Source organism: Neophocaena asiaeorientalis, unplaced genomic scaffold (assembly GCF_003031525.2).
Source record: "Neophocaena asiaeorientalis asiaeorientalis breed wild unplaced genomic scaffold, Neophocaena_asiaeorientalis_V1.1 scaffold387, whole genome shotgun sequence".
Lineage (NCBI taxonomy): Eukaryota > Metazoa > Chordata > Mammalia > Artiodactyla > Phocoenidae > Neophocaena > Neophocaena asiaeorientalis.
In genome coordinates, this window is record NW_020171976.1 from 151833 (window position 1) to 163560 (window position 11728).

General features: G+C 40.4%; 1 protein-coding gene across 5 annotated transcripts in view; it reads right to left on the reverse strand.

Moving 5' to 3' along the window:
- CDC42SE2 (CDC42 small effector 2) overlaps positions 1–5769 on the reverse strand; it is a 112663-nt gene extending 106894 nt beyond the window's left edge. For 2 of the 5 annotated variants that reach the window (XM_024741938.1, XM_024741912.1), the window contains exon 1: positions 5571–5769. The gene's annotated coding sequence lies outside the window, so the exon portion shown is untranslated. The remainder of the gene's footprint in view (positions 1–5570) is intronic. The other 3 variants (XM_024741956.1, XM_024741931.1, XM_024741963.1) reach the window with 2 other exon arrangements.
- Positions 5770–11728: the final 5959 nt, after the last annotated feature.

Sequence of the window (11728 nt, forward strand, 5' to 3'; positions counted from 1 at the left end):
ATGGAGGAAGGAGGGGTTGGGACGCTAAAAAAGGGAGTAGCAGCAACGGACTGTACAACAGGTCCCAGACACAGAAGTAGAGTTCAAGTGGGGGTGCTTGACAGAAGGAACTGGAAAGATAGGAAACTGAAACCCCAATGGAACGCCTGAAACTGTGTTCTGTGAAATAATCTTAATAAAGTACAGGCAGGTCTGGTTTAAATGTAACAGAACTACCTTAAAGAGTAAAGCAAAACCTCTCCCAGGCACAGTAAGCCTGCAGATGAGTGCAACTAGAAGGCTAAGGGACTGGAGAAGAAGAATTATATCACAGGAATTATAGCTGGAGGTTCCCAGACATGGAATCCCCAAGAAAACCATTTCCAGCACTCCTCCAGAGTCAGCTTTAAACAACCTGTCCAACTCAGAAGGCACAGCTGCCAGATCACAATAGGAGGAGCCACATTAAAACCATACCTTTTCCTCCAATCCTCTTTCCCCACTGAACTGGACCCTGGACAGGTGAATGTGACAGCATACTAAAGAGGAGCTGGCAAAGTAAAAAAGAGAAGCCTCTCAGGACTCTGCCTCCAAAGCAGGCTTCTTGCTCTGAAGCAGTTCTGAACTACAAAAAAAAAAGTTCTATATTGTGTAAGAGTTTGAACACATTATTATTCTGAACTGCACCTTCTAACGACTAAAATAAGACTATTACTGACAAATGAGCATAAGACTTTTTACCCCTAAAATTAACTAGAAAACTTATTTGGTCTTCCTAAGAGCTGGAAAGTCAGGGAAAGACAATGTACAGGGAGGCTTTGAAGGTACACTGAGAGAAAGAAAACTGTTTTCTGCTTAAACCCTTATCAAATCCCATCCATTTCAGTTCCACAAATATCCATGGGCTCCCACTATCTATTAGGTGCTAAATATATACAATGCTGAATATACAAAAAATTCATTTTTGCTTTATTGAGTAAAAAAGTGAAAGTAGATTAAGTCGAATGAAACAAAATGATTTTGGTTTAGTACGAGATGCTTACAAAAATTCAATCCTAAAGATTTAATAAGAAATCTTAGTTTTCTCCTTTTCTTGGAATTGTTTTCATATTTTTCTAACTTTGTGAATTACAAGCTTAAACACATTTAAAATCAATACTTATTTGTTAATAAATTATAATAGACTAAAAAAAGTCTTATCATGAATTTCTAAGTGAGTAAGCTACAAAATGCAAACAGTGCTCACCATTCAGTCATTTTCAAACACACCTAAATTTAACATGGAGTTATCTAATGCTTTCTAGGAAAAAGAGGGAGTTTGTTTTACTATAATTCATTTTGACTAAAATAGGTTTGCAGTATTTAATGGTGTCATGATAAAGACAACTCATTACCAAATTTTTTGGCTTTCAGTTCAAAAACTCCCTTTGGATGGGGTCCCAGAGCAGTTTCAGCTAAGTCTTCCTCTGTTCATTATTTGTTAGTATATAGAAAGGTTCAAGTATACTTAAGCTTTGAACTGAGGCAGAATGCATAAAGTTAATAATTAATAAGCTAAATTCCAAGTTTTTCCAGGTAGTATGAAAAAAATCAGAATAAATGCCCTCACCTAACTATTAAGGGTAAGTACATGTGTCCCTCTAAGACAGATCTAAAACTTTATTAACATTTAACATTCAATAAATGTTAAAATATTACTTTCATGAGAACTGAGATTAAGAACACTGAAACAGATGAAAACTAATATGCATTTGCAACTGAGAGAAAAGTCTTAGGAAGCCTTAACAAAATAACCCAGACTCATCCTAAAGCAGATGAGAAATCTAAACACTTGCATGATAAAGAGAGATAACTGGGACATAAAAACATAATAGAAACCTATCTTACTGAATAAATGTGAGAAGTCAGTTTAAAGCATTTTACAAATGTTAATTAATAGTCTTTCACAATCTATACAGACAATATGGGCACAGCTACAATATGTCAGACCAGTATCATTCTTAATCACTTTATTAATTACATCTGATAAAGGTCACGCTTTCTAAATTATTCTAAAGGATATTACAACAAAAAAAGACAACCAGCCCCAACAATAAACACACATACCCTGATGAAGAAAGCATAAACACACTTCGAATATTCCAACAATTTAAAAATGGAATGATCCTCGAATTTATGCAGCCTTAGAACATGAACTACTCCAAGGTAGGAATAATGCCTTGAAAACACGGTATTTTTTTTAAAGTACAAAAAAAAAAGGAAGTCATTACAGGTTCTAATTTCTTGGAAAAATTACTTTAACATGTGTTGACGCTGTTGACTATCAAAAACCCTGATGAAATTCTTACCAAAATAAAATATGCCAAGCACTTTTTATTCAACATAAGGCTTACACTGTTCTAATCATCACCATTACATTTGTTATTAGGTTTCTCATCAACAACAGACTACAAGGAACACACAGGTGTACGCTATCAAGTCACTCTTCCTACAAGAAATATATATTTAAAGAAAAACTATCACAACTCTCTACCACTAAGATTTAAGGGATTACTTTCCTTATTCATAGGAACCATAAAAAACTATTAGCCAGTAAGTGTAAAAATCCTTTTTTTTAATGACATTTTGCAGTTTATTTTTATTTTATTTATCTTTGGCTGTATTGGGTCTTCGTTGCTGCACGCAGGCTTTCTCTAGTTTCGAGGAGCAGGGGGGCTACTCTTCGTTGTGGTGCGCGGGCTTCTCATTGCAGCGGCTTCTTTTGCTTCTTTTGCTGCGGAGCCCGGTCTCTAGGGCGCAGGCTTCAGTAGCTGTGGCATGTGGGCTCAGTAGTTGTGGCTCCCGGGCTCTAGAGTGCAGGCTTAGTAGTTGTGGTGCACAGGCTTAGTTGCTCCGCGGCATGTGGGATCTTCCCGGACCATGGCTCAAACCCATGTGCCCTGAATCGGCAGACTCTTAACCACTGCACCACCCAGGAAGCCCTAAAAATCTTAAAGTTCTATTTGAATGCACATATCATCTTCAACAATGCATAAGCTGTTAACAGGTCAAAAGTGTCCACCTAAATTCAAAAGTTAGGGGCTTCCCTGGTGACGCAGTGGTTAGGAATCCACCTGCCAATGCAGGGGACACAGGTTCAAGCCCTGGTCTGGGAAGATCCCACATGCCGTGGAGCAACTAAGCCTGTGCGCCACAACTACTGAGGCTGCGTGCCACAACTACTGAAGCCCGCGTGCCTAGAGCCTGTGCTCCGCAACGAGAAGCCATGACAACGAGAAGCCCGCGCACTGCAATGAAGAGCAGCCCCCACTCGCCACAACTAGAGAAAGCCCGTGAGCAGCAACAAAGACCCAACGCAGCCAAAAATAAATAAAATAAATAAATTTATATATTCAAAAGTTATCTGTAAAAAAATTACTAATCTATCGATACATTTTTCTGTAATGATCAAGACTGACTTTGGAGCGCATTAATTTGGACTTCTGAAGAATTCAAATAAGTACTTTTTATCATATGTAAGTAAGATAAAAACAGACAACACAACCTTAATTGTGTTGAATTAATAAGTGCAATACTACAAATCATCCTCTTTTACTGTTTACTAAAACAGTTTTACCACAGTTTTAATACTAGAGGTAAAATTCAGATATAGAACTACAAATCACTACTAACAGTTCTTCACTTCTCAGTACTATCAAGTCAATACTCTATTTGTAAATGATGAATAAAAGGTCAAAATAAAATTTCTGAAAAGGTGCTTTACTTAAAAACACTTCTTATAGAAAAGGAATCCACTGTTTCTCTTAGGAGATTTTTAACAACAGAACATGTTGTACAGCAAAAATTATTTACAGAAAACAGAACCACAAGTACATTACTTTTCAATAAATACAATGTACCAAAAACATCTAATATGGGAGAGAGAATAAAAATACTAGTTTGCTAAACTTCTTCCTCTCTTCATTTAAAAAAACAGATTTTATTAAACTGACAATATGAAAATGTAACCCAATGATCTTAGCCCTATAAAGTTACTTATTAACCTTTAAATAGACTGTTATGGATCTACACTTCCTGCTGTTCACCTGCCATCTTTCCCAATTTTAAATAGGCACTAGGGGTATAAGACAGTCTGTCCTTGCAACATCCGTAATGAGGAACGAACTTCACGCTCAGGTTAAGAAAAAGATAATTGTGGGTTTTGTTTGCCCCTAGGAAATCAGCAGCCAGCACAGGTGCCAGCATATAATAGGTGCTTAATGAATATCTGCTGAGTAAGTGGTGAGGTTTAATTATATTACTGCAACATTAGCTTTCTTTTTTCCCTTAAAGTTCCCCCTTGCTCAAAAAGCAACTCAAGACCATGCCAGAGTCCCTCAAAAGCACATAAACTTCTTTATTCATCATGAAATGGAAAGCAGGGTCTCAACCAAACAGAATAGAAGCACCTCTTCTTTATCTTCTCCAATCTTTCAAAAGAAAATTAGATCAATATGGTTAATTTTTAGGAAACATCAAAATGTCTACCAACTTTCCTCAAAATGATTAACTTCAAATGCATTTTCTATGCTCCTAATATTGAAAATAACTGATTTTTCAACAGTATGTGTATGCTGCATGAAAACAAAAAACAAGCATATAAGCCAAAATAACGTGTTTGCCAATTTTTTTCTTTAACTTGAATCGAGAGTATGTGCCTAAATTGTACTAGATATGAGATCAGCTTTCTCTGACGTTTCAAGATTCATTTTTTCATTCAACTATTTTACTGAGCATCTACTTACTATATGTCAGGCCCTTTAACAAAACGTTAATTTTGTAAACTGAACATTAGCATCAAATTCCCCTTCAAAAGCTTATCACTCAAAATAAGAGCCGCTAAAGAGGAATCTCAGTGTTGTTTCATGTACACATTAAGTCAGCCCATCGAGGCTCCTTTTCACCTATTAATGCGGCATCACCGAGCCGCTAACTACCACACCCGTTACCAAAAATCACAACTAAAGCACCAAGCGCTGCGTAAAACAACCTGTAAGAGTAGGACGAGTTCCTCCTCCGAGGTGGTCACGGCTTTCTCTCCGGGGCCCAAAGTACCGCGGCGAGACCCGCGTGCGGAACGCGCCGGACGCCCCAGGCAAGAGTCCGGCTCCCGAGCCGGCGGTCCCCGCCCCTCCGAAACTCACCTGGAGGACCCGGGCCCTCTCCGCCTGCCCCTCGCGCCACCCCCCCGACTTCCAGACCTGCAAAGTTGGGGGTGGGGGGAGGGGAATCTTCATTTCCATTTTACAATGGGGGGGGCGGTTGGCTCTCTCAGCCGCCCGCCTGTCTTGAATCCGGAACAGAGTATGTAACCATTTTCCAGAAGGAATGGAAGGAAAAGCAAAGGCAGGGTCCGCATGAGGACCTCGCCCAGACCTGAAAATGGAGCCGCAGGCTCAGCCCACAGTCCGCAGCGCGCGGCGGGCAGGGCAGGGCCGCACTCGCCCTGAAGCCCTAGGTGGCGGGGGTTAGGGGCTTCGGGCCCCCGCCCAAGTGGCCCCGAGAGCAAGGTGGGAAGCCCGGAGCGCGACCCCGGCGGGAGATGCACTCACCGTAGCCTTTGTCTCCGCCGCTCGCTCCTGCCGCGGCTGCTCTCGGGGCCGGCTCCGCGGCTGCTGTCCCCCCACGCCCGCAGCTGCGCTCCCCAGCGCGCTCGCCGCTTCCTGGCCCCTCCCTCCACGCCCTGGCTCGCGCGCAGGCGGGGCAAGAGGCGGTGCGCGCTCCGGGAGCAGCCGGAGGGCCGCGCCGCCGCACAGCTGCCGCCACGCCGGCCCCGCCCCGTACCCTGCCTTGAGGGTGGACTCTGCTCCGCACCTCAGGGACGCGCACTGCCCGCGAGCTCCGCGGGCTAGAAACCCCTTCCCCGGCGAGAAGAGGGCAGAGAGCTGGGGTTGGAGTCCGCGCGGGAAAGAACGCGCCGGAAGATGGCGATCGGGGCTGGGTGGGAACGTTCGGGAGCCCCTCCCCACTCTCAGCCCGGCAGCCGGCAGCAAGACCTCGCGCCCCCTCCCCAGACGGCGCCTGCGCTGGAAGTGGGAACGGTCCCAGGCGGGCTAGGGTCGTGGCTGAGCCTTAGGACCGGCTGTCTCTCAGTAGTAGTTGAGAGATAGATGCCCTGAAATCACCAAACCACCCTCCCCCTTTTTTTAAATGGAAACGTCAGAATTGTTGAATCCGTCATTACCTGGCTTAAGGCCGAGAACACCCACATGGCATTTGAAATGTGTGAAATTACTCGTCTACTGGATCTCTGAGCCCTTACCTGTATATTTTATATATCCCAGAAATCAGAAACACTTAAGAGTGCGCTTATCTAGCAGTAGACCCTCCACCAAAATGCCTACCATACTTGGAATATAATATAGTACGTCTTCCCCATCTTGATTGATTATATTAGTGCAACATTAGTTTTCTTTTCCCGCTAAATTTAGAGTTAGGTCTGCCTTGCTCAAAAAGCAACTCAAAACCATGCCACAGTCCTTCTAGTTAGTTACTCAGGTCAAAAACTTGGAGTCATCCTTGGCTCCTCTCATTCTTTCCTCTTCACCTCCAATCTGTCAAGCATGTCTGTTGGTTGTGCCCTCAAAATAAACTAGAATCAGACCACTTCTCCCCTGCATCACTTTTCATCTGCTCTGGCCTCGAGTATACTTCGGTGGCCTACTAAATGGTCTACCTGCCCACCATTAACGCAGTCTATTATCAAAACAACAATCAGAATATCCTCCTACAAAAAAAGTCAGCTCCCGTCTCATCTGGTCAAAATTTTCCATTGCCTCCCCATCTCCTAAACTGTAAAAGCTAAGGTCCTTAGAGTCTGTCATACGGAATGAAGTAAGTCAGAAAGAGAAAAACAAATACCATATGCTAACACATATATATGGAATCTAAAAAATGGTTCTGAAGAACCTAGTGGCAGGACAGGAATAAAGATGCAGACATAGAGAATGGACTTGAGGACACGAGGAGGGGGAAGGATAAGCTGGGACGAAGTGAGAGAGTGGCATGAACATATATACACTACCAAATGTAAAATAGATAGCTAGTGGGAAGCAGCCGCACAGCACAGGGAGATCAGCTCGGTGCTTTGTGACCACCTAGAAGGGTGGGATAGGGAGACGCAAGAGGGAGGGGATATGGGGATATATGTATATGTATAGCTGATTCACTTTGTTGTACAGCAGCAACTAACACACCCTTGTAAAGCAATTATACTCCAGTAAAGATGCTAAAAAAAAAAAAAAAAAGGTCTTCACGGTTTCTACAAAGCCCTTGGATTTGCCTTTTTCTTTACTCCCTGACTCCAGTTGCTTGTATATTCCAGACAGGGACTTTGTGAGCGTTTTTTCTCTGCCGGTAACATTCTTCCCTGGTGTCCACCTTCACCTCTTTTAACTCCTTGATCCAATCTTACCTTAACAATGATACTCAACCTGACCACTCTATTTAAAACTGTAACCACCCCAAACCCAACTCTCAGTCCTTCCTAACTTGCTTCTTTTTTTCTTCCCATGACACTTAAAACCTTGCAAAAATCTTTACAATTTATCTGTTGTATATTTATGTTTTAATGTCTGTCTTCCCCAGTAGAAGATGGGATTTTGTGTTTTGTTCAACTGATGTATCCCAAGTGCCTAGAGTAAATGAAAACAATTTTAAGTCTCCTAGGTAATAAAAAGTGCAAATCAACAAAAAATGACCAATTTTTTATTTTAAACTTTCTCTTGGTTCCAATTTCTATCAGTTAACCATAAGATCCCTATCTACATCATAACATAAGCATTTTGATTTTCTGGTTACTCTGAGTACAGTGATAACTTGGCATTCAATGCAGTTTTTCTAACCAATGCTATCATGGTATTCTATTTCACTGAAGAAGACACACGTGATAAATTAGAGAAAACTTTCTGGTGTAAAACTCAAAGGCATTTTAATGCTAAAAATGTCTGTATGCTGTGATAAACCATAATGGAAGAATATTAAAAAAAGAATGTCTCTATGTCTATAATTGAGTCACTTTGTTGCACAGCCAAGACTGGCACAACATTGTAAATCAACTCTACTTCAATAAAGAGAAAAAAGAATTTTTTTTAAGTCCTATGACAAAAAAAACCCAGAAAATTTCTGAACTCGGTATATATATTTGTAATCCTTCCTTTGAATTACAAATGTAGTCATCTTGTGTGAATGCCTTAAGTAATAACATTTCCTATCATTTATTCATAAAAGTTAGTATTCATTACATAAACATTTATTTCCAGATTTTTCATGTTTTGTTTATAACATATCACATATGATTGAATACCTTAATAATATCTAATTTCAGTTGCTATAGCTATTCCTACATAGCTCTTGCCAGTAGGAAAAAAAAGTCAATTAAGAAGACAATTCCATTCAATCAAAGGATACGTTTTGTATGAAAGTCTGTGCATATAGTTATTTGTTCAGTATAATACTTATAGCATAGTCTCTTTACATACTTAATTTATCCTTTCTGATTTAAAATTATTTAAGGTTACAGATGATCCCTTACAATCTGGATTATTTTTACATAAAATTCAATAGACTGCTTTTATTTAATTTTATATATAATTATTTTTATATAAAATTCAATAGCCTGCTTTTATTTCTTAAAACTATTGACTATATATTTCAGTAATGTAAAAATATGGTTTGGGGGATTTCCCTGGTGGCACAGTGGTTAAGAATCCACCTGCCAATGCAGCGGACATGGGTTCGAACCCTGGTCCAAGAAGATCCCACATGCCGCGGAGCAACTAAGCCCATGTGCCACAACTACTGAGCCTGCACTCTAGAGCCTGTGAGCCACAACTACTAAGCCCGTATCCCACAACTACTGAAGCCCACGCGCCTAGAGCCCGTGCTCCGCAACAAGAAGAGCCACCACATTGAGAAGCCCGCGCACCGCAACAAAGAGTAGTAGCCCCTGCTTGCCACAACTAGAGAAAGCCCGTGCGCAGTAACAAAGACCCAACACAGCCAAAAATAAATAAATTTGACAACAACAAAAAGGATTAAAAAATATGGTTTGTAATTAATAATTACAATAATTGTAATAATACCACATAATAATTTTTCCGGAGTCAATATTATGATGTGTCTGTACTGTCCTTAAAATTGTTACCAAGTAAAAACTTCTCTCAAAAGGACAGAGTAGAAAATAGTCACTGTTCATAATTCAACCACATACTGCTAAAGTTAAATGCAACTGTTACAGTACAAAATAAAATGTCTTGCAGACAAGACAATGATCTCAACAAAACTAACATGGCATATTTGTAACTTAACAAATGGAAACATTAACCAACATCAAGGACAATAGCAAACAATGTGCTGGTCTAACCAACTGCTATCACTACTCATGAGCTCACACAGCTATCACACTTGCCTGATTATGCGATCTCTTACTTAGTTAAGTTTTCCTTTAAAATGTTTACAGCAAATGGATTTTTCCTAAAAGTATACTATTATTTTTTTAACTACTTTCCAAAATTCAGTGCCAGCTACTTATCACATACAGGGGAGATGGTGTATAGGGTCAGAGCCTGGAGTTCAAACTCTGATGCAGAATTAGCTGGGTGATCCTGACCAAGGTTATTAATCTTCTAAACCTGTCTTTTCTTCTCATTTAATGGGACCATAGCAGTACTTATCTCCAAGAGCTGTTGGAAGAAATCAGTGAGAGAACTCAAGCAGAGTTCTTAGCCCTGGGCCTGGCACATGCTCAGTGCTGGTAAATGCTAGCTATTATCATTACACAAGCATATAATTAAGCTCATTGCCCTATATTTGTAATACTGAGAAAATGGCTCATAATAGGCCCCAAATGGGATTGTTTGAATTCTACATCAAGGTAGTATTATATGCAATTAAATGAACATTTTTAAAACAGCACTAACATTTCTTCTACCACCACTATGTGCCAGGCACAGTTCTAGGTAACAAAGGAAGCTAAGAGAAATAAGGCCCAGACCTAGAATGGCTTTACAGTTAAATGAAAAGTGACATACAGTTAGCAAATAACTGCTCTCAAAGTAGTATGACCGTACTTCCTTCTTTGTCAGGGACACTTCTTGTCCTGGCTTAATAGTTATTTGTGCCCACTTTCGTTCTCAGTATGTCCAGGTTTGGCTAATAAGTATGTGTAACTTGCTTGGGGGTACAGAAAAGGAAATATAAGCTTCATGTAAAGCTAAAGAGACTTAAATTGCTCCTTGAAAGGAACATCTAAATTGGCCTAGTGGACCAAAAGAGGGAGGAAAGGCAGAGGGAAGATTTCATTTTTATTATTCTGAGTCAAAACTACAAAGCTTTTCCATACTTGTTAAGAAACTTAGTAAATCCCCTTGACCAATGTTGCATGAATTAGTTTGAGGACTTCGTATTTTTTCCTGAAGATATATCAGGGACACTCCAAGACACAAACAATACAACATGCATTCATTTTATACAACAAATATCTATTGAGCATCTACTATGTATATGTGGTCTTCAGTGTGATAGAGGATACAAAAAAAGTTTACAAGACAGAATTAAGCAATGCAAGATCTAGTGGCAAACACCAAATGTCTTAGCTAATTAGTCAACGAGATAATCAGACACAGCACACAAAGTGTGATTTGGGGAGACTGAGAAAAATCAGGAAACACAGGGAACTTATTGAGAAAGGAGAAAATGCCTCAGAGGAGAACCACAATCCATGGCCCTTCTGTGACTGAAGCAGCCCAAGGTAGGAGAGGAACCTAAGTCAAACTCTGCTTTACACTCTTACCCAGAGCTGACCCTTGCTGCTCATCAAACCACAAATATTCACTGAATGCCTGCTGTTTGCCAGGTAGCATACCAAATGCTGTGGGAAAACTTAGTATAAAGCATGGTCTTTGTCCTTAATGAAATGTCACACAGCAACATTTGAATAATTAGACACAGTAGCCTTATGAATGCAGTTGAGGGGATCACTGAGGTCTGTATTGGTTTCTTAGAGGGAGAGGAATTTGAGGTGGGTCTCTGGGAAGAAGAAAGTGGGGTCTGTGTTTTCTGAACTGTGGATTGCACATCTCTGGTGGTATGGGGGATGACTTTAGGTAGCACACTGAAGAGGGGTGGGGATGGGAAGGAAGAGGCAAAGTAGTTTGGGGTACATGCAGCTCACCAAGCTTCAACACGTGGCCTGTAATATAACTGCATTGTAGCCCCTTAGCTCAAAACACAACACAACAAAAACAAACAGAAAAAGAGTCAGGAATTGTAATAAAAATGCCCCTGGGGACAATCAGAGAGGAAGAAAGGAGCCTTTTGAGAATCACTCTGCTATGTCAGGTTAGAGACCACAAGTGACTAAGAATTTTTCTTTCCTTTTTGTTTTTTTTTCTTTTTCTTTTAGAGTTAACACCTATATATGGCAGGTAATTCAGATTTTCCACATATGATAGTGATAGAAGTTTCCTTTATATGTTTGTTAAGGTTAAAAATATGATTCAGCTAAAAGAAATCTCTCAAGTAAACAACAGAGGCAATAAAGAGAAAGGGGATGTGGCACTTTAGGGAACACAATGCTTGGTGAGCAAAGGTTCAGTAATTGGCACATGAAAGGTGTGTTCCCAGGGAAAGCAAGAGCCACAATGGATTTTGAGCTGAGTATTGGGAGATTGGCATGCAAGTGTGGGGAAAGAAAAGGGTTCAAAAGGCA